Source organism: Apis florea, unplaced genomic scaffold (assembly GCF_048593485.1).
Source record: "Apis florea isolate Af1SG1 unplaced genomic scaffold, ASM4859348v1 contig_3367_pilon, whole genome shotgun sequence".
Taxonomy (NCBI): Eukaryota; Metazoa; Arthropoda; class Insecta; order Hymenoptera; family Apidae; genus Apis; species Apis florea.
In genome coordinates, this window is record NW_028256746.1 from 4,585,802 (window position 1) to 4,608,867 (window position 23,066).

At 40.0% G+C, this 23,066-nt stretch overlaps 1 protein-coding gene across 4 annotated transcripts in view; it reads left to right on the plus strand.

Annotated features, from left to right (window-relative positions):
- LOC100868219 (lachesin) overlaps positions 1–23,066 on the plus strand; it is a 267,208-nt gene that overhangs the window by 135,139 nt on the left and 109,003 nt on the right. The window contains exon 1 of one of the 4 annotated variants that reach the window (XM_086911821.1): positions 13,483–13,591. The exons of the other annotated variants lie outside the window; for them this stretch is intronic. The gene's annotated coding sequence lies outside the window, so the exon portion shown is untranslated. Of the gene's footprint in view, positions 1–13,482; positions 13,592–23,066 lie in introns of those variants that run through there. 4 annotated transcript variants of the gene reach the window in all.

Here is a 23,066-nt window from a genome sequence, read left to right on the forward strand (position 1 = left end):
GATGTTATTTCGATCGATCGATAAAGTAACGCAAAAGTATCGAATCAGACGCGATATCATTCATTTTATTTGTTTTACACACGTTTCATTCCCTCTCATTGAAATATTTCGATATTTTCTCGATCGAAACGAGCGGAATCGGTCTTATTAAGATTCGATCGATCGATGTTATAACTATTCGCGAAAGTATTTCAGGATTGAATCTTTACAGTTCCACGATTCTTCCATTCACCATCCTTAATTCCAATGAATCCTCCGGCTCGACGACGATCGAAGAAGAAACCTCGTCTGTCTCTTTTTCTTAAAGCGATAACATCCTCGAGCCTATCGAACTCTCAATTCGCTCCAGCTGTTACACGCTTCCTTGGGAACAGGATCGACTGACGAGATAACGATGTGTATACCCTTGAGACTTTTGCACAACTTCTTTATATAGAGTGATTTAGATGGGCGTGTCGCGAAATAAATAAAAGATTTTGTTACACGTGCAAGGAAATAATATTTTAATTAAATTACGAAGAAGATTTTAAAATAAATTAAATCGTTCTAGAGTATCCTTTATCTAGAGAATATTGTATATTTATTATATTATAGATATGGTCAATTTGCAAAAATGAGAAATATATTAATATTGATGAATAACGAGAGTCATAGTCGATGCAGTCCAACTTTATAACTTTCACGTTGCTTTAAGATTGTCAAATTCGTCAAATCATAATCTGCAAAATAACGTGTAACGATCGATTTTTGATCGATTATCCTGATAAACTCTGATCTAAAAGGCGATCTTGGAACGTGATGCAGTTCGAACGACGGAAATTTCTCGCATTGCACGAACAGTATTCTCGCGATATTGTAACGTTTAATCGAGAGATGATCGCAGCGTGACACAAATCAACGTGGACGGGGCTAATTTCGTTTTACGATAATGCTCGATGTTTCCCTCTATTTCGATAATAATTAATCACGAGGGTAATGTAAATCCTCGTATTGCTTGTTCTCGTATATTGTTGTTCCCGTTGATGTGGCCAACGTGAAATTAAATTCGACCGCGAAAATGGCAATCCTTCCAGCATAAAACCTCCCTCCGCCTCGTTCAACGCGAAATTACTTTTCGGTTTTTACAGACGAACCTGCGCCCCGCTTATGCCAAACCACCGCAATATGCTCGCGTGCACTCGAGTACCTGCATAATGCAGGAAACGTGAAATCAATTCTAACGTTTGAATAATCGAGCATCGCTGCATAACGAATTCAATTTCAATTTCCACCACACTTTTTCTTATCCACCCATCATTTCGCATATACATTTTGCCGCGTTAATACCATTCGTCGGTAGTATATTTGGACACCACAGGAAATTCGTTACAAACTTTTCTGAATTGGCGTAATTTTAAATATTTCTCTATCTATATTTTCGCCATTTTTTTATTAAATTTCTTCTCACTTTGCGAAGAAAAAAAGCAAGAACGGGAGGAAAAATTTTCTCGCCAGAAATATCGATACGTAATAACGACAATTTCAATTCTAATTTCATTTGCATTGATTACGCGAATCGAGTTCTCCAACGGTATACTAAAAAATTTAAAAAAACGTATGTATACACACCGACTGTAAAGGACCGTATCAAACCTTTCCCCCCCTACTTATTCCATCCCCAGATACGAACGTCTCTTTAAATTCGAGCGAAGCCAGAAATTGGAACTAGAGCAACGCCGCGTATACACACGAATGCATGAATTCGTGTGTATACATTTCTTAGGGCGGTTTCGGAGGGTCGTTTCATTTGCGCTCCATGTCTCCAATATCCCGGAAGCAAGAGATGGGGAGGGAAACGCAAGCGGGGAGATGGATCCACGATAAGGTCGATATCCTATCCCAGCCCAATGAAATCATAATGAAAACGGTCTGTCTATTAATTGATTTTAACGTCAGCTCTCGGGGCCGAGTTGTTTCGCAAGCTTCGACATCGAAACCCCTTTAACGCGAGTCTCTCGCCTTCCGAAAGAGTGGAAATTGGTTTTAATGTCAATCGTTGATCGATTGGAATTTAATTTGGAGGAGGGAAGAACGATAGAAAGAAGAGGGAGTAACCAGGTTTTGCCAGACTTTCGACGTTGATGGAGATCTCGTTAATTTTTAGATATATCTGTGCGATATCGAAAGAAAATAATCTCTCTGGAGTAATAATCTAGTAATATAAATTTTTATTACGGATAATAGTTTTAAGAAGGACGTGAGTATAATATATGTGAAAAATGATCAGTTTGATAGGATAATCAAGTATACAAGTAGCTTTCTTATAGGGAATGATTGTATCGCATCTACTTGTGCGTGTAAAAAAATTTACACACACGCCTCAAACATATTTTCAAAAGAAACGAGAAAAAGACGTTCGACGCGTATGTTCACGTTGTAAATGTATGTTCACGAAGAAGATTGGAAAAGATTAGACGGAGGTATAGGAATGTCTTCGAAATTCTCCGTAAGAAGGAAGTTTGGAACGGAAATTCGAGGGCAGGGATAAAATTGAGGGAAGCGTGGTCAATGGGCGAAAGTAACGAACCCTCGGTGCCCACGTCCATTTTTCCACCGCTGCTTCTCTCATTTCACGCTTGTATCCAAGCATACATACCGGTGTGCACCAACTTTTAAATTAATTTCGAGATTCCCAAATCTACTTACTACCCCCGATGACTGAGGGAGCTTCGACCATTAAACGTCGTCCACGAAACGAAATAATAGAGGGTGAAAAAAAAAGGAAGAAGAGAAAGAAGAAGAAGAAGAAGAAGAGAGAGGATAATAGAGAGGAAGGTAGAGAAATGTGAGATCTGGTCGGAAGATAGGAGGGGAGATAGTTTGCAGGAAGACCGTGTGGAATACCGAAAATAGCAAAGGGGGAGGGGGTTAAAGTATAAGGGAAGACACGGTGGAAAATAGGACGACCAGCTATATTCTTATTGGCGAGGAGGAAGACACTAGCCGATGGGCGCGAACGTTTGTCCGAAATATGGGGGACGTGTGCAGGGACCAGGCGCTATTCCCACTCCAATTCGAGTAATGGAGTCTGAAACACACACGGACACCGGCTCCATCCGGTCACCCTCGCATTCCTACGTCCTTTTCATTCTGCACGGGACGCGTTTAGCTTATTCCGCGCTACCGCTCCAGACTCGTCTCGTTTCCCAGCAATCTTTGCACCAACCTATAGTTATACTTCACCTTCCACGGCATCCTTATCTGGATGAACTTTAAGTCGTCCCGTACTTCAATTTCGCGGAGAAATTTACCGCTGTTTCCTCCGCCGTTTTCCATTCTCTGCTGCTTGCTCGAAGATTCTTGCCGAAATAAAGCGAGTTAAATATATTATTTTTTCGATTCTATCGATCGATATCGAACGATTCGTATCGTCTTGCGCCTGTGATATACAATAACAGATTTTTAAGAATAACGTAAGGTAAATATTTAAATCGCAGCGAAACGAAGATGAGGGGGGATTGAAAAATTAAAATTACTTATTCGAAAAGCTTGCTTTTTCCTTAAGTGACCGATACTGACCAATTTCAGAGTGGACCGATCCTAGAGAGAAACCTCGCACAAAGAGCTCGAACAAATCGGAATTAGACGGCACAAAGGTGCAATTTCGAAAAATTCGCCTGGAATGGGAGCGCGGTAAAGTCACGCGTTTTCTCGAAATTGCGTTTTCGAGAGAAGGTCCACGACGACGAAAGTGGTGTTGAAAATTCGTAAGATTCGATTTTGGGCGGAAAGAGGGCCGGCGGAGCTCTTTGGGGCTCGACGAACCGTGATCGTCACGGAAACAACCGCGCGACACAGCCGATCGCGTGAATGCCCTCGGATACGATTCATCATCGGCTCGTTCATCCGGCCTCCTTTTCCGTGGAAAAGCCTCACGTAACTCTACGGCAACTATCTATTCGAGATACGTGTTTGCGGTAAATACACTCGCAAAGATTCCTCGGATGGATCCTCCATTCGACTCTTTGTGCCCTCCGCGTCCCTCAAAATTATATCGAATCTGAAAAGTTATCGGGTAATTCGAGTTCCTTTGGACTCGGAACCGAAAGGAGTGCAGCTTCTCTTTCAAGAAACTTCAAAAGGCTAAGGAGCTCGATGGACTTAAGCTTTTTGAAAGAATACGCGGAGAAGGAGAAAGAGAGGAAGCTTCTGTAAGAGAGTTCCGTAAATTCGAGGAAGCGAAATCGGCTTCGAAATTCAATGAAAATGGGAAATATCGGATGAGAAGGGGATACGTGATGGAATTGTCAGACGATGCACCCCATCCGCGTAAAAGATATATATATATATATTTCGATCGTCGTGATCCGTGAAGGGGGCACCACGTTTAATCAAAATTTGATTGAAACGATTCATAAATCGTAATCGAAGGACGATTTATTCTCGCGGGGAGAGGAGGAGGAGGGGGAGAGAGGGGAGGAGGATCGATCGATCCGTAGCGTGGCATGAAACTTGCAACTCGACGCGAGGATTTCAGGATCCCGCGAATTTTCAACGATTACATTCCCCAGATTGAAATTCTATTTCGGGGGGGAGGGGGAAACGACCGGTTTCTCGCAGTGCAAACAAGCCGAGGATCGAGGAAGAGGGGGGGAGTCATCCCCTTCCCCCTTTTATCATTCGTTCCACGCGTGTATTTCGAACGCAGACAGCTCTCTCTCTCTCTCTCTCTCTCTCTCTGTCCACGGGAAACAAAAAGTCGGGCGAAAGAGTTTTATCGCGTGTTTGCCTCATCGTAATTGCTGTATCAAGCGGCCACGAGCGAAAAAACCGTGCGATCGCGTCCGTGGAGCGGCCCGGTAACGAGTTTACCTCGAGGCGGCGCAAGAATAACACACGTTTTTGTGCTGCGGGGCGGGGGGAGGGAGGAAACATTTTTTTCGCAAGTGGACGCCCGCGTGAGAACCGTTTACTGTTTTCCCTTTCGGGATAGCGGTGCGCTCTCTTGTGCGCTCACGTGCGACAAACAAACAGCATTCCCGTGGAATTGCACGCGATTTCAAGGATCAATTTTTACCGTTTTTCTTTTTTCCTTCTCTTCCTTCCCTTCTCTCGTTTCGCTCCATTCTCTCCCTTTTTCTTTTTGACGGGGAGGAGGGAAACCGTGTACAACCGTGGGCTCGATAAAAGATGCGCAAAAATCAACGCGCCTACTTTTCGTTACTCTCGAAATGGAAAAAGGGGGATGGACGGAATTCGCGGATGGACAACGAAGAAAATTGAACGAGCGAGCAAGAGTTTCATGGCCTGGCGCGATAACCATTATCGTTTAATAAAAGGGAAGGCCTTTAGACGTTTTATGATTGGCTGACGGTTAGACGGAAGATTGTCTTTTCTATATTGTAAATATCTTCGAGATACGAGGCTATAAAAGTGGCCTGTAACAGTCACGGGAATCTACTTCCCCCGTGGCAATCGATTTTCCATCTTGAACGTATATAAGAATTCTAATCTAGCGAGCCGAGAAAAGAGAGAGAGAGAGAGAGAGAGAGAGCTGCATCGATACGCGGAAGAGAGGAACGGGACGGGGTCGTAAAGAAGGAAGGAATAAAGCAAAGAGAGAGAGAGAGAGAGAGATCGATGGATGGATGGATCGATATGATGGATCAAGGGAAACCGGTCTCTCTAAGCTTCGGCTCGTTATTTATTATCGTTGTCGGTCAAACGCACTTGCTTGCGTCCACTTTGATCCAAATCGAACTGTTGTATCTCTCTGTTTAGTCGGGATGTTGCGGCCAGTCACGTTGGGGGAGGGAAAGGGTGGATGGTTTCGCGCGCGTTCATCCTAATTCGCCCTTAAACTGCTGTGCACATCATCGAAACAACGTTCGAAAATGACGTTCATTTTCGCGAATATACCCTGCGAGGATCGATTTTTTCTCCAGACATTAGAAACGAATCGCTTGTTTGTTATTTTTATTATCGCTACTTCAAGACCATATACCGATAAAAATCATCGTTTCGTCGGGTCATAAAATTCACGTTTTTCACGGGAGAGAAAATTGAAGAATGATATTTGATTATATTGTATTAAGAGGAGGGTAAAAAGTAGGCATGATCCCGACAACGAAGGATATTCTCAGCGGCGAATTCCGAACGGAAGGAAGGAAGGAAAGAAAAAGAGGGGAAAAAAATTATAGACGGAAAAGTAGTAAATTCAAAGGGCCGTGAAATATTTCGAGGACGCAACGCGTATTTCATCGATTCGGGGCTAAGAAAATATCCCGCCGCTGGAGAATAATCTTGCGGAAATGGAGGGAGGGGGTGATATTTATACCCGCGCCTAGAAGAGTTCGGAACGAGCGGTGGCCGCGTGTTGGTTTAATGCCCTATAAATCGTGGTCTAAACTGCCAGCGTTGGTCCAGCGTATACACCCCCACTCCCCCTCCATCCCAGTTTCATTCGTGCTACGTAAACCGCGTTCGCCTTAGGAAAACGCGTGTAGGACACCACCACCAAATAGTAGAACCGCGCATGGAATACCGCATAGTTTCTCTCTCTCTCTCTCTCTCTCTCTCTCTCGACTCTCTACGTAGATAGGTTGAACACGTAGGTAGGGTGAAACTCGATTTCGTACCAATACCGCCACTTGTGCGTCTCTCCGTATTGGCACAGGTGCGTTTGTGTGTTTGCAAAAAGTTGGACCGGTTAGATGAGCCACGTGTACACGCGGGAGGAGGAGCAGAGTTGCGTAGTTTCGTCATTCTTCGACCGATAATGCTAAGCGGTGGCCGGAACGTATACGTGTACCGGAGGGCGTGTTGAGTCGAAAGTTTGTTTAGTCACGTACGGGATACACATTGGGCCACAAATTGACGTATTCCCGTGTCTATAACTAGATGGATGGTCATATAGGGACGCGGTACGTGTACGCGTGTGCCGATCCCGACACTGCCACGTGTTACGTGTAATATTTATATGTGTTCAGCTGCGTGTGTGTGTGTGTGTGTGCGTGTGTATACGCGCATGGTTAAGCATGGTACATCGCAGCCTGCGTAATTAATCCTGCGTGAGACTATTCGGATCGGTCGTACTAATTATCCACTTCTCGCGCGACCTCATCACGCGTATCGAGTTGTACGTGGATCAACCCCCTTTGGACGTTAGAAATTTCTCGATGTATCGTCGATCGATCGGATTATTCGAAAATTGAATAACCATTTGATTCTTGTTGTCTTTTAAATGAAAATTTTTTTAGAAAAATTCGTTTCTCGAGCCATTGGTAATAGGTACAGTGTCGACGAATAGTTTCGATAGTTTCACTGTTTTACGCGTGTATTACCGTGTCATTGATATCGTGACGTATTATCAATCAGTTATCCGTCAGATCGTTAAACAATTCTACAAGACGAATTTCAATCTCGTTGAAAGAGACAATTATCCTTTTGGACAACGTCTAATTTTAGAAATTTCACCCGGAAGTACACCGTCGAGTAAACGATCGTAAAGAGAAACGACGTGGATCGAGTTAATTCCAACCCGTCACCTTATCCTCTCCCCCCCATCCACCACTCTGAAACCTGAAAATTAACAATTCCCAAGAACGAGTTCTTCCGTTCCAACCGGCCCGGCCTCTGTTAACAACTCTCGGAAAACAACCGTACACGTACTTTTCATCCTCGTTCTCCACGCGTTACGCGGAGACCGAGAAGAAGCCCATCCCTCGTAAACCTTCACTCGTTTAATTCCCCTTAAATATCTGTTTTTATCGTCGGTTTCGATCGGTCGTTGAGCGTGACGCGAGGCAACAAGCGCGGAGGTCCTCGGTTAAATCGCCCGATTCGGTCTTTATGGCTGGTCTTAAAGCGGACGCGCCACCAGGATTGATAGTGCCAGCGGGCTGATTCAAGGCTTGCCACGTTGAGCAGCGACGACCACGTGTTCGAGGGCTGTTGGAACGGTTACTGCGCTGCTGGAGAACCTTCCCCGAACGCGATCGACCGTGTACACTTTCTTTATTGATTTTTCGAATGACGAATGACATCAAACTATCTAGTTTCTCTCTACCTTGATAACTTTTTCAACATTACTCAATGTAATGGACTGGCAATCTGGATTGCTGGAAAAATTCTCCTCAGAGTTATGATATTGCCGCGAGAGAACAAGTTAAGTTTATTAAATTGTACTATTCCCTTCCTTCGTGAAGAAATTTTCCTTTTTTTCTTTTCTTTTTTTTTTTTTTTTCGACGAATTTTGATACAAGAAAGTACAAGCTACGATATTGAAATTTTTTATTTTAAAGTTGCGCAAGAAAAATTCTGTTTGCCATGGGATGTATCCCGAGGAGGAGGGGAGGGGAAAAAAAAAATAAGAATACGGAAGAGAAGAACGCGGAGCAAGAGAAGGAGAGGATTCGATAGTTGGAAGGAAATAGTCAAAGTGTTGCGTCGATATTCAAAACCGTTCGAATCGAATCGGCAACAAAAGAAATCAGATTGTAAATAGAATTCCCATTAAACTAGGTCGCGTCCCGTTCGAAATCCTGCACATTTTCAAAAGTAAACGTTTCTCGAATCAAACAAATTCCACCAACGACACTTCCACCGCCCACTTTTCCAACAACCATCCCTCTCTTCTCCTCGACAAACAGAAACAACACCCTCCTGTCTCGTGTGGTCGAGGTTCAACGCGTGGTGGACCGAACAAACGTTGCAGCCCCTCCTCCCCCAACTTGTGGAGAGATGATCCTCCGCCGAAAAAAAAAAAAAAAAAAAGAAAAGACAAAAAGCTGTTCACGTATCGATAACGCGACGTTGCACAGAGGGCGTGTCGCGTGCTGTGTTGAAGGATGGAGGAAAAGGGGATGAAAGTCTCGAAGAGGAGGCACCCTCAGCAAGAAAGGAGAGAGAGAGAGAGAGAGAGTTCGACTTTGAGCTTCACTGACCCGTGTAACGTCCGGACGGCCTCCTCTATCTGTACTTTACAATCGAGGGTTTTATTGAAATCTCGCCGTTCCCTATATAAACTCTAACAGACATTTTTATCTGCTGGATAAATTTCCCTGGGAAACGCCCTCTGTCCTATTCTGCCTATCCTCTCTCTCTCTCTCTCTCTCTCTGATCCGCCGCTGGCTAGAGGACGAATTATTGGCAAGATATGAAAGGACGGGAGTTATTGGGCGATAGCGAGCGGGCATACGCTTGAAAGTCGCAGCAGTGTAGCGGCACGCCGCGGGCGATTTATGCGGCTACTTACTTCTCGATATTTTTTCGCCCTAATGTACCTTTCTTCTGGAATTGTGAAAAGGAGTAGTGGTGCTTCTGATACCGTTTACCTTCGAGTTCTCGTGATTTTGCGAAGATTTTGAGAAATGACAGTTCTCGAGTTGTTGTTGTCGGGCGAAGAAGAAACTTTTGCATGCGTACGTTAATAATAAAGTAAACGCGAATATCGAAAGAGGAATTTATGATTTTTGGTGAATTTTTAGATCAAAATGTTGGATTCGATCGTTTCTCGTGGATCGAGGTATGTCGTCTAAATATGTAAGAGTAAAATTTTCCAAGTTTATAATAAAAATACTTTTCGTGACTCGATATTCAAGATATTCCGTCGAAATAACTTTATTATATTAGTATCGGAAGATATATCGGTGTCCTTAATGCACATCATCCAAATAGTTTCAAATTTAAAAAACTAAAGATCTCTCTCGATTCAATAATCTTACTTAAAAATACCTTTCCTCTTCTGTTAGCGCTTTTTTTTTTTCTTTCTTTAATCGAAGCAATAATTTCACAAACGATCTCTTTTCTATTTAATTTCCCCCCAAACTCGTTACAAATGACTTCCCATTCTCGCGGCAAAGTCCTCCAATTTCTTCGGGGAAGAAGTTGATCGAGACGACTTAGCATCAAAGTTGGGGAAAAAGAAAGGAGGAAAGAGCGAAAAAGAGGAAGTGGATGGGAGGGCGCACCAAGTCGAGGGGTTGTTCCAGTTTCACAGGATGCATTTCTAAGGGTGCGCGGGTTCGATGCTTGCGGCTTATTAATAGCGACGCGGCTCGATGCACTTTCAAGAGTCCATACATCTTGGGGATACGTGTTGGACGGGTGAATGGATGGACAGGCGCGTTACAAAGATCGGATCACGTATCCGACAGGGTGCAGGGTATTACGTTGAAGTCAAATGATGCGGAATAGATTCACTGTGTGTACAACGCGCGCGCGTGTGTGTATATCGAGATCGTTATTCGGTATAAAAATTTCCCTTTCAACCCACCCGCGTATTCCTCCTCGATTTCCATTTCTATTCGAGTTTGATATCCTCGTTTCCCGCGCATCCAATGGAGTTCACGCTTTTCCGGCCATCTCGAGAGTACTAAACGATCGAAGAATATTCGAGATATCGAATTAACAACAAATCCGGATCATTCCGAACCGCATGGAATTATTAATCATGTTGCGCCCTCGATCCGTGCCGCGGTTAAGAATTAAAATTACTAGGAAATAACGTTTAAAAAAACAATTATATCTTTCGAATTAACGTATCCTCGAGCAAAATCATAAATCGAAACTATATTTCTTCGTGTATTATAATTCACTTCAATTTCTCAAACTTGCAAAAAAATTAATTAAACCGCGAGCAAAAAGAGAGACCCTTTTCCCATTCGAGTTACTTCGATGAGAGCGAAACCCGCACGCGACCGATCCACGAGAGCCGATCGTATCGACGGGTGTCCGTGTTCCGAACGGAATCCATATCGATGGCGATTCCCTTAAAAGCAAATAACACCCGTCGTCTTCGTCTTCGTCGACGCCGTCCCCAAGAATTATCCCCGTGGAGCGGATCGATCCTGGAAACGTCAACGACTTGGCGCGCAACGTATCGGCCCAAAGTGTCTTCTATCTGTTGCAGATGCGCGATGCCACCTCCCCGTCCTCCCTCAGACTTGGAAAGCTTCTGCTGCTGGCAATTTCGCGAACGCGAGCAGACGCGTTCCAGCAGCTTATGCTGTCACTCTCCTCGCGACACGCCGCCCCAATCTCTCCGCCCAAAGGGATCCCTTTCAGCCCATTATTCGACACCTCGACTCGCTTCCCTCCCTCTCCCCCCAAGGAACGGACGAGCGAGATCGCTTCTGGAACCGTGCCTGATCGCATATTCGCGGCATCTCCCGAAATCTCTCCTTCACAGGACGACGCGTGCCGCGTTATAAATATCTATTCTCTCGGCGCGGGAAGAGCGAGACGAGCGGTTATGAAATTTCGCGTGGATCCGTTTCGTTTTCCAAAGTGTTCTTGTTTCAAAGCAAGGAAAGGAAATTCCGTCCGATTTGGGAATATCGATTTTGCGAATATCGATATCGAAAGTTGTATTCATTTCGATCGATTGAAATTATTTGATTAAAAAATATCGGATTATTTATATATGTATATATATATATCTTCGTCTCGATTTACGATATATCGTGGAATTTCGTCATGTTACTCGTTTCATTTCGAGGCTCAAACGTTACGTGAAAATATCGTCCTTTTCTTTTTCTTTTTCTTTTTTTTTAACGAAACTTGGCGGAAGAAGAAAATAAATGAAAAAAAGAAAAAAAAAGAAAAGGGACAGGAAGTTGAACGGGAAATCCCGTAGTGATTCGAAACGGGCCGCCGCGTATCGCTCTTTATCAGCGGTTCACGCCTCCGTCGTCGCGCGGATATTTGCGGAACAACACGCGGCTCGACGCACCACACGCGGCTTAATAATTTGATTAATTGCCAGAGATATCCTCTCTCGCGCCCGCCACCGATCAATTCCATTAACCGGCTGTTGCACGCGCGGCCGACAGAAAACGGGGAGGAAGCATTCGACGCTTGGATTTCATCGATCCGCCAACCACCCATCCCCTCCCCCAATCGAATATCCTAACCATCTCTCTCTCTCTCTCTGTCTGTTCCATCCTCTTATGTGGCGCGCCGATGATCCTGCCGATTAACAACGTTCGTGTGGCCAGTTTATTTCGCTAATTAACACCGCCAGATTTCGCCGGATCATCGAGAGTATCCGGTCGACGTATCCGTTTCCGCGTTAAAGGGGTAGAGAAAGGGTGTGTGTGTGTGTGTGTGTGTGTGTGTGGAAAAGGAACGGTCGGGTGCCGAGAAACGGTTGGAGGATATCCAATCGTCCGATCTCTCGAGTTTTATTGCCGCTTGGCACGTTATAGCACGGAACAAATGATAAATCCAAGGAGGAGGGGAGAGGGAGTTGGAAAACGATAACGACGTCTTAATACCGTGGGAGTGAAAATGATACGTTGGAGGATTGCGCTTTTACCCGGTTCGACTGCTTGATCTGTTAATGGATCGGCGAGCAATTTCGCGTGGCCTCGCGTGATTTGGCCGCGAATCAAATTTGAAAATTGAAAATCACAATTGGAATTTTATATGGGGCGAAATTTTCGATAAAACGAAAACATGTTTTAGCGAAGTGTATGAACCGCCGTTATTTAAATTGGCTTTGTTCTAGAACGCGATTCTAATTGCGCGAACATCTGTTGCGAATGAAAATAGAGATGTGGATATGCAGTTACTTCGAACGCTCTATGCATGTATTGTTCGAAACGAGAAATCTAAATGAATGAAATGATTAACCGATTATTCGAACGAGAAATTATAAATCGAAGGAGGGAATTATTGCGCGTATCTGTTCAATGTTAGACGATTGATGTGATAAATTGAAGAATCGTGTTCGTGTGGAACCGCGATCGTTGATGAAAAATTAACGCAAGTTGTTTTTATTTGTAGACAATTTTTAACATTCGTTTTTACGACAACAATCTAATCTAAAACTTTCTTTTTAAATTTTTATCTCTATTTTGTTTACTCTAGAGAAATTTCTGAAAAATTATCGAGATCTAACTTATCTAATTCGCAATAGTACAGAAATTCTAATCTATTATTTCACTTTTTAAAATCACAATTAATGTAAAATGAAAATTGCAAAAATACGTTGGCAAAAATATTGGGAACACAGAATCGTGCAATGGACATCTGTAAATCAGGTTAGAAGTGCGACGATCAGTAGAATCGAGGGAATAAGTTCGAACGGTAACTTGGAAAAAACTAGAGAAGAGAGTACGGACGTAATGGGTCGCGAGGGTGGCGTAAGTCCGCGTTTGGAATCCAAGTGGATCTGAGAGGTCAGTAATTTTTTTCCTTTTCCTTTTTTTCTCCTTTTTTCTTCCCTCTTTTTTTTTTCCTCGTGATTCGAGCCGTTGCTTTTCTCACCAGTCTTCCTCAACTCTCCCCGATTCCCCATATTTATCGCCTGTGCCCTTAACTCTCCGTGTGACAGAACCGTGTGACGAGGATCGAAAGCGTTATTGGAAAGCGTTTGTTTTGTTTGGAGAAGCGGTGTTTCAGGTTTGGAAGTCGATTGACGAGCCTCTTGTTGACAAGACCTCATGAGTCATTAGATGGGTGTCTGGAGAGGCGTATCGATGACTCATTAACGAAGCGGTTCTCGATCGATCCGCCATTCGAGTTCGCGTGTAAGAGAAATTTTTTCTTTAACGTCGTAGTTGGGGAAAAGAATTTATACAAGAAACAGGGGGAATAGCAGAGCAAAGTAAGTGATCGTTTTATTTATTTTATTCGATGATATAAAGGATAGAGCGAAGAAGAAAGATAAACGATATTTAGTAGTCTAGTATCTAAAAATTAACTTGAAAAAAAATATGAAAGACCGTATTTATAATAATAGGATTGTAGTTGATAAACAGTTGATAAATTGAAAATTGTTTGGTAGATTTTAATTAATTAACAAGCTTAGACAATAGTTGAGGCATCTAATAATTAATACCCATAACAACAACCTAAATTTCTTCCATAATTTCTTCATTCTCTTCTCTAATATCAATCAAGTTAAACAAATGAACCCATCTACTAAACGATCGATTGCACTTTGAATTTTTTAATAATTACCACGTCCATCACCGTTAAACGTATCTTCTTGTGCTCGAGAATTCGGTCAGGAATCGGTCACGATCGATATTTTCCTTCTTTAGACAAGAGGTAGCCATTATCTATTCCTTTCCTGCATCATTTAGCAATCGATAATTTTATAACAGCAATTTCGTAATTCGATATAATCATCGAGTGTGTTATCGAGTTCAAATATGTGGAACAAACAAATAGTAGATTATCGTTCGTTCTTTTTTTTCCTCTCTCCTCATCGCGTGAATACGCAGTACAATTTGTTTACCTCTAACAGTATTACAACGTTATTCGCGAATCAACGTAACGAAATAGAATAAAACGTGGAGCGTCGTTTTTTCCTATCGGCGAAGTGTGCACTGTATTTTTCTTTTTATTTCTATCATTTTTTTTCTTCCATTTCTTTTTTCCTCCCTTTTTTTTTTTAACGGTCCACGTGGATAAATACACGTAACATTGAAATTCGAATGAAATACAAAAACAAAATTTCTCTTTTCCTTCGTACATTTTCCACAACGTACTTTTTTCCTCCAATTTTATCCTCACTTTCTCCCCTCTGATCTGTAATAAGCTATGCCAATAAGCGATGCAATTGCACCGCGTGTCAATAACATTTGCCGGATTTCCGATCAACTGGGCTCTCAGCGCTTTACATCGTAATAATTAATATCACGTTTGTTAATTTACGATATAAATGCAACGTGGAAACCACCGATACAGTTAGTATTTGCGACGTATATATAATATATATATAGATGGAGATAAGCTGTGCAAAATAACGAAATTGCTCGTGATTTCGATCACGACGATCTATCGACGAGCAACTTGGAAACGATCGTTCTTCCGTTTGTTTTGCAACGATCGTAATAGTTGTTTGCGATTTGTATAGTTAAAATGCCTGATTACTCGTTTAATCGTTCTCCTCCGCCTGTTTAAATATTTAGTCACCGCCATCGTAGTAGAAACAATGCGATTAATATTTCTCTCGTTCTTCCTCCTTCTCCTCCTCCTCGATTCAGATAAAATTATTCGTAAAACATAATCTAATTTAATAGTGACGAGCGATTAAATTCGGATTAAAATTAATTTTTTTAAATTGAAATATTCTTTCATTTGCTGTATTCGGTTATTTCGTCTTATCAAAATTTATTTAAAAAATTACTAAATTCATTGGTCAAATTTCGACAACAATTTTCCCAATTTTTCAATATTAAAATTAACGATTCAAGAGAGAAATGATCGGCGACAAGACGACTCAGAATTATGAAAATTAATCCGCTGAACACGTTGTTCATTATCTTAATAAAATAAATTGTAGATCCCACCCCATCGTCTTCCCCTCTAATCGTCAAAATTTCAAACAAAATCCTCTTTTATCCTCCGACCAAACAATCTCCAATCCAAATAAATCCGAAGTAAATTTCGAGCCATCCAATTTTAGTTTCGCCGAAACTTTCCCGATTCGTCGATTCACCGTTTAAGATTCCCTCCCCCGACTCCTTCTCACTCCCGGGAGTGAAATATCAACCGACTAGAACGATAAGCGAATAAAACTGATTCGCATTGTACGAGAGAAGCATCCCCCTAACCGAAGCAGTTTCGAGGGTAGTTCCCGCCTCGTTGAAACGAAACGAGATGGCGTCACCGATTCACAGGAATCGGTCACTTTCGCATCACCTTAGCCTAATGATCGAATTCATCCACCATTTATTCCCCATTTAATCTCTATTTCGACATCTATTCCAGTGGTCTATCACGATCTATATACGGATCGTGGAAATCGATGCAGTTTGTCAAACTGGTGGAGTATCTGTTGTCGAGGGGGGTTGGATCGATTCCGCGCGGGGATGTTTGCGGTTCTTAACGCGCGTTCTGCGTCTGACAGATTACTCCGAGGGAGCTTCTTTCCTGTTCTTTCTGTTCCGGGACGAGCAAGTTCCATGCTCGGACCGGAAGTTTCCCTTCGGTGACGGAATGAAAATCGAAGTTGGTTCTTAGCGAGGGCCTCGAGCAAAGTTGGATTTGGGGAGAGAGAATGCGGGGGGGGGGAGCGATGAGGAGAATAATCACGTGGAATTAATTCAATTTTAAGATTTAAGTCTGGGTATTAATCATCGTGGGGTAATTTCACAGAGAGTGATGGGGAGAGATGGACTAACTTTTGAAATATTCGCTATGATGTCGGATGTATTTAATTACCCTGCAGAGATAACGTAATATAACTGTAGATTTTATGGGATAATGAGAGTACGCTTGTTTGCATCGTGTTTTTGTAAATTTGATTTTTGCACCTTTTCGATTTAGAGAGAACAATGTTATCTTGTTAATTGATATATCGTATCGATTCGAAGATTATCTTTCCAAGACAAGGCATCATTATAAATAGAAATAACGAGATATGCATTGCTGCAACTTTTTACACCTTTATTCGCAAATTCGTTCAATTCGATATTTTATAATCACGTAGTATAAATATCATGCACAATTTATCCAATTATTTATATGACGTAATTCTAGCTTAATCGGAACCAGATCTTCCAAAGCCACGCGACTCGAGTCTCCTAGATTGATGATTCGTTTCGAGATACGGAGAAGTGTAGGTTCTCTAATCTTAATTCGCGACCAATTTCAAATTTGCCACTCCATCTCATCCCCTTCTCTAAACTCTGGAGAAAAGTGTCTTCTTCGCGTGCAACTACCGGACAAAGAATAATCGTGACAAACAATTTCATCTCGCTACTTCCTGCTACATGTCGTTTTTTCCTTACTCTACCACGCTACGTTTCCGAATCACTCGCGAATGAAATTGCTCGCGACGATGGTTCATCCGTGAACCATCACTATCCACGAGTATTAACAGGATCACGGGCCTGTTCCAGTTTGTTGACTATCCCTTCAGACGCAACTTAATCGAACGTGTTCGAAGGACGGCTCCTTCGTCGTCCCGGAAAGAAAACTTCGAAGAGAGTGAGAGAGAGAGAGAGAGAAAAGAAGCTCGTTATTTCTTTCGTTTTTTTTCTTTTTCTTCTTTTCTTTTTTTTTTTTTTTGCCTTTCGCCCTCGAGCACCCACGATGCTTTTGTCACGATGACAATAATCGAGGGGCAATCCCATGGCGTGGAAAAAAGTTAGCCGAGGGATCGTGCAACAAATAACGATCGCGAGGATACGGATACTCGGCTCGTTTCGTTGAGTTGGTAAGACGGGTCGAGACTCTCGAATGACGAGGGGGAGTAAAAATCGGCGAAATTTAAATTGATATTTTTTTTTTTTTATTCTTCGAAGATGAATATCGTTACAAAACGAATATGTAGCATTTGGAGAGTTAAAAAACGATTAGGAATATCTGTATAGAAGATAATGAATCTGGGTTAATTGAAAAAAAAAAAAAATAAAAAGATAATGGTAAAACTTTTCAAACTTTTTGTCTTAGCATCTTGTCGAAAAGTTAAATGATAATATAAAAATTCATCGAGATGAAAATGACTTAACTTTGCGATGTTCTCTCGATTTCAATCGAAACTGTTCTCACCGTTAATACCCCGCGTCAAAGCTGGCCAATTTGTGACACGTGAAACTCTAAAAAAAAGAAAAAAAAAAAAAAAAAAAGAAAAAAACAACAACAACAACAACAACAACAGAGATAAAATTTATATACCGGATCTCTTGGGTTCAAAAGAGTGCCATCCACCGCCGGCTTGTCAAACGAATTTAACAATTTAAAACGTTCTGAAACTTGTTGTTTTTCTCTGTGTCAATTTGTCGATACAAAATGTTCAAGTTTATTCCGCCAGAATGTCAAACGACATCCATTTAGTACGGTTCTTTTCTCTTTTATCTGTATTTTTTCATTCCGTTTTATTAATCATCGATCGTTGGCCGTGTTTCTCTATCGAAATAAAAATATATATATATATATCATATCCTTCGAAACCGTATCGGTAACTTAGTCAGCATTCATCAACTAATGGCAACAAACACGGTTATTAGACGATAAATAACGATAAAATACGTTTTATTTCTATTCATGTCTCTATATTTTCAATTCAATCAAACAGGTAAAAAGTGTGGAAAGTTTCATCGAATATAATTTTGGTTTAGAATTTTCTAATAGATCTTCCATCGAAAAATAAATTGCTCGATATTAGTTAACGCTTATGTAATAACATTAATAACATTGTACACACATTCTTATTACAATTTACATAAATTATTTTCTATTTACTACTCCACACGGAGATAGATAAATTCCTTGAATAAAGACAGTTTTCAGTGTACAACGGTATACATATCATTATAAATATTCTTACGCGCATTAATTATATAATTATTATCACGCTAAACTGACCAATATTTATTCATTTATAAAAAGCGCAAAAGTATTAGAAAAATCTTTCCAAATGTTCTCGATTCGATGTACACGTGTCTAACGCAGCCATGATTGGAAAACGGTAACCATGAATAAATCCTGGGATTTCTTTCTTCCAATTAACGGGGCACAACGACCGGTTAATCGAGCGGGAAGCGAGAAAAGAACGGAAGCTTGTTACGTCAATTCGTTTCGTGTGGAGGACACGCGTTTACGCCCCATGTAATTTTTCGATTATTCCCCGATATTAATGCGCCCCATTGTGCGCCTCCCCCACCTCCCTCCCCCAACGTTGGAAACACTCGCGATCCCTTTGAATAGAGGCGCTCCTCGCTTGTTCGCAAACGAGTCCAAGGTAACAGCTGCTTTGCGGTTTTCAATCGGCGCCGAACGGAAGTTGTTATCTCGCATGGATTAACTTTGGAAACAATATCGCGCGACAAAAGGCGCGTCGTTTTTTCCTTTTTTTTTTTTTTTTCTGTTCTTTTCTTTTCTTTCCTTCCCTTTTTGTTTTCGTCACAGGCGAACGCTGGAAGTAATGATTAACCGGTAATAACAACGCCTGTCACTTTTGATCATTCGACGTTGGATTGTTACGCGGGATAAAACTTTTACAAGCAAACTTTTACGAGCTCGACGCTCGATGGAATATTCGATATTCGAAATTTTCATTCTTGATGGTATTGAATGGACGACAGGCTATGAAAAACATCATCCGTATCTCTCGCATCAACCTGTCGATCTTCTTTCCAAACTTGGGTAAATTTCAATTGAAATTGAAATAAGGAATAACTTGTTCGAAATAATTTATCGGTTATTTTCGACGAATTATTTCATTATTTTAAACTTGGCGGAGAGAATAATTGTCAAAAATCGTGAACAGAGATTGTTTTTACTTCTTTTTTCTTTAAACGTGTTGATATTTATTAAATGACGTTATTTTATATTAATCGGGAAATATTTAAAATACGTATTTTATTATCTGAAAAGATACGACGATCGGATCCCAATAATAGCGAAAGGAATAAAAAAAACGTTTTGTCACGAGTCTGAATCATTAGATTCGATTTTTTTTTTTAAAGCACTTTATCGCGTTATATAGGAAAAAAATAGTAAAAAGAAAATTAATTCTACTACTAGTCTAAAATAACAGTCGCTTCGTGAGCGTTAATTTTCAGTTAAGTCGCATAATAACAAACTATCGATTGCGCTAATGAATAATAATTATCTCAGATATATATCTTAAATTAGATTTTATTAGCGCACAACTGCTATTTTTTTTTTTTTAAATCTACACATATATACATATAATCTGCATACAATAACGTTGTCGTTTCATCGACAACTTTTAAACGTTTAATCAAATATCTGGTCACGTTGAAATTGTTGGCAATCGTTTACGCAAAGCGTTATAACGTAACGAAGACTATTGTATAAAAAAATATATGTAATTCTGATCGATTTCACGACCATCTCGCAGAGACAGGAAGGAAGATCGAACGTTTTAATATAAAAAAGCATGGCGTTATAAGGTTCGCGATGAAGAAGAGTTTCGTTGTTACAAACTCGTCGAGCAGTAGAGCATTCTCGAGGCAGAAAATAGAAAAAGTAACGATGCTTCACGATCTCGCAAGGGAAGCACCGGTTGCCGCAAGAACAGTTATAATTACCGCACTCACCGCAAATGTCGACGTACATGTCTCTGGACAGTTTAGCGTAGTATTCCAGCCATTCTTCGCCTCACGTTTGCCCGCAAATCATGCACTCGCATTCTTCTTGCTATTAGCCTTGTTCACATCCGAGTAACACGTTGTACCTCCCCACCGCCATTTGCAAAAACGAATTCAAATCCGGCCTTCCTGCTAATTATTCGCAGATACATCTCAACGAGGTGAGTTTCGAGAATTGCGAGTATTCGAATAGTTTCACGCGTTTCACGAGTTCCAAGAATTTTATTTTAAATAATTGACTCGAGCGAATTTTGGCCATCGTTTCGAATTAATCCGAGAGAATCCAAGTTTTGAAATTTTTCAAGATCTTTTGCGATAAGATCGAAAGATTACAACGTAATCTCTCAAAAGTATATTTGTTCAATCTATCTTGTAAATGCTTTTTTATCTGAAATCGTAAACGAGTAATCAGTAGGAAATCTTTGAAGAGAGACCTTCGTGAAAAATTCACGTGATATTTTTAGTTATTTTAATATTGAGATTGGAATTGAAAAATTTGTGCAACAACGTGTTTGAATATTATTATCGTTGTAAATATATAAAATGAAACACGTCATCTTTTTAAAAATCTCGGATATGAATATGTTTATGGAATAAGAATTATTAATATCATGTAGTAACAATATTCTTTAGAACAAATTAAAAGTGGTTATACATATATGCAAGATTCAACTCGAGAATTACTCGAATACTAAATGAAATATTAATCGAAAATATGTATCGTAATAAATATAAAATATTTAATATTCATACTAAGAATTAATATATTCATGGGACATCTTTGAAGGATCGATTCAAAGCCATAATTTATTATGCTTCCACAAAGACATATTAATAAATAATCCATAATTTTCATTGTAAAATAATTTTCCACATAAATAATCATAATTGCATCGATCTTCCAAAGATTATTTTACGATCAGTTTGACGATCGCTTGTAGCAGATTGAGAACCACCGTAATGATATCGCAGATATATCGATGAATTATATATACGAGTAGAAACTTGTTGAATAATCAATTAGCATATCAATGTGTATTATAAAATTTTTTTAACGTCACGATAATTAATGATATGTTAAAATTATTCAAGTAATTATTCAATCGCTATTATATCACGAAGAACTTCATTTGACGAAGGAAAAAAAAAAAATACGAAATCGTTGTAAAAACCTTGTACATCATAACTTTTGTAAAAGTGGTTAGCCAACTGTATGGATTTCCAGTTTTGCAAAAACATTTGTGTTCCTTCACGTTGGTTGATCCAAAGTATCTAGCATCCTATGAAATAAAATATAGCATTCAGATCCACATATTCGCATATTTTCTGTCGTAATTCGCGAAAATTGTTTAAAGACGTGGGGTCTCGTCACTCGATTCTTTTACGAAAGAATTATAGTATAGAATTAATAATAATACGGATCGAAGAAAGATCTATCAAACGAATATTTGATGAGGAATTATAAATTTCACGATTCTTTCACTGAATTTTTTTTACAATCTTTTGTCAACGAATTTATTTTTTTTTTTCCGTGCTTCATGAAATTTGCGTGGAAACATTCGTTTAAGTAATTAGCAAACTGCTATTTTTTCCACAAATACTCATTGGTTATTACGTATTTACTTGAAATTCAAAATACCGTTGATGTTACGAAACGTCTTATCGGATTGAAATTAATTTACGATGAAAATATATACGTGGAAAAGAACGAGCACTTTTTTCCAACGAATGCATCAAAGAAGGACGTTTTCAATGCCGCGTTAAAAATAAATTTCGTAATCGATCGGACAGATCGCAGCTTGTTTACTTGTCGCGAATCGAACCAATTATAATTCGAAATTTTCTCTGCGAGTTTAGACAATTTCAACGCGATTCGAACAATTTTGTCGAGGTATCTCACGAACTTGTTTAGCGGGTCCAACGCGATTACGAGCCTTTACAGACCGTTCACCCAACGGGAAGGAATTTTCTGAGGCCAGTTCTATCGTATCCAAGAAATCGTGGAAGAATGTCTCCTCTCCCGATACGATCGTCGATGACGTTGTTTACGTGGCTGTGTAACATCTTTGACGACTCGAAACTTTCGAAGGAAATGGCACGAGCTTCAATTAAACCGAGCAACACGATGGAACGAAAGTGTCTCGTCCACGTTTCTTTTCGCCCCAACGAATCTTCTTTTTCTTCTTCTTCTTCTTCTTCTTCTTCTTCTTCTTTCGTTTTCTCGATATTTGGATCCGCAAAAACGGATTCCATTATCGCTATCGCAAATTGTATTAGACTGTCCTGAAAACTCATTCTGGTTTTTTATGATTTAATTTGATCGCATTAATAGCTTTGTTGAAATTAATATTATAATTAAAATTTGATATATGATAAATAATTCAGTTTATTCAGTCTCGATTTTTAACAAGATTAAAATTTGTAATTGATCGTTATTGGTAATGTTCTCGATTGATTTTTAATATCTATATTTGCTAATTTAAATTTTCAATACCAATTACAGGTATTAAAAATTTTAGCTTTAATATAATATGTTTCGAAAAATCTAAAAGGTTTGTAAAAGTATTCGAATTCTCTATTGAATTCACATCGAGTCAATTTGTGTGTGTATGATCTAATCTCTCGTGAAGTTACAAATTTTCTAATATTGTCAGTCGATAAATTCCACGAAAGAGTGTTTAATTAAGCGCACAGTTATTGGAAAATGAGAAGAATCGAATTAATGAAATATCAATGAAACTGTGATATATGCAAATGTAAGAAGAAGAACAATTTTTAAAGCGATCAACGAATAAATTGTTTGATACTTCGAATAGGATTTTTATCGCAATAATTATTATAACGTGTAATGATACACGGTTACTTGACTCTGATCATCGTGACCTAAAAATAGCGAATAAAACTTGATAACCTTGAGGAATGTGTCACGTAATTTCGAAAATAAATCGGATAACGATTAAGCAGAAATAATTTGTCGGCTTTAATGGCGATGAGATCATAGAATTATTT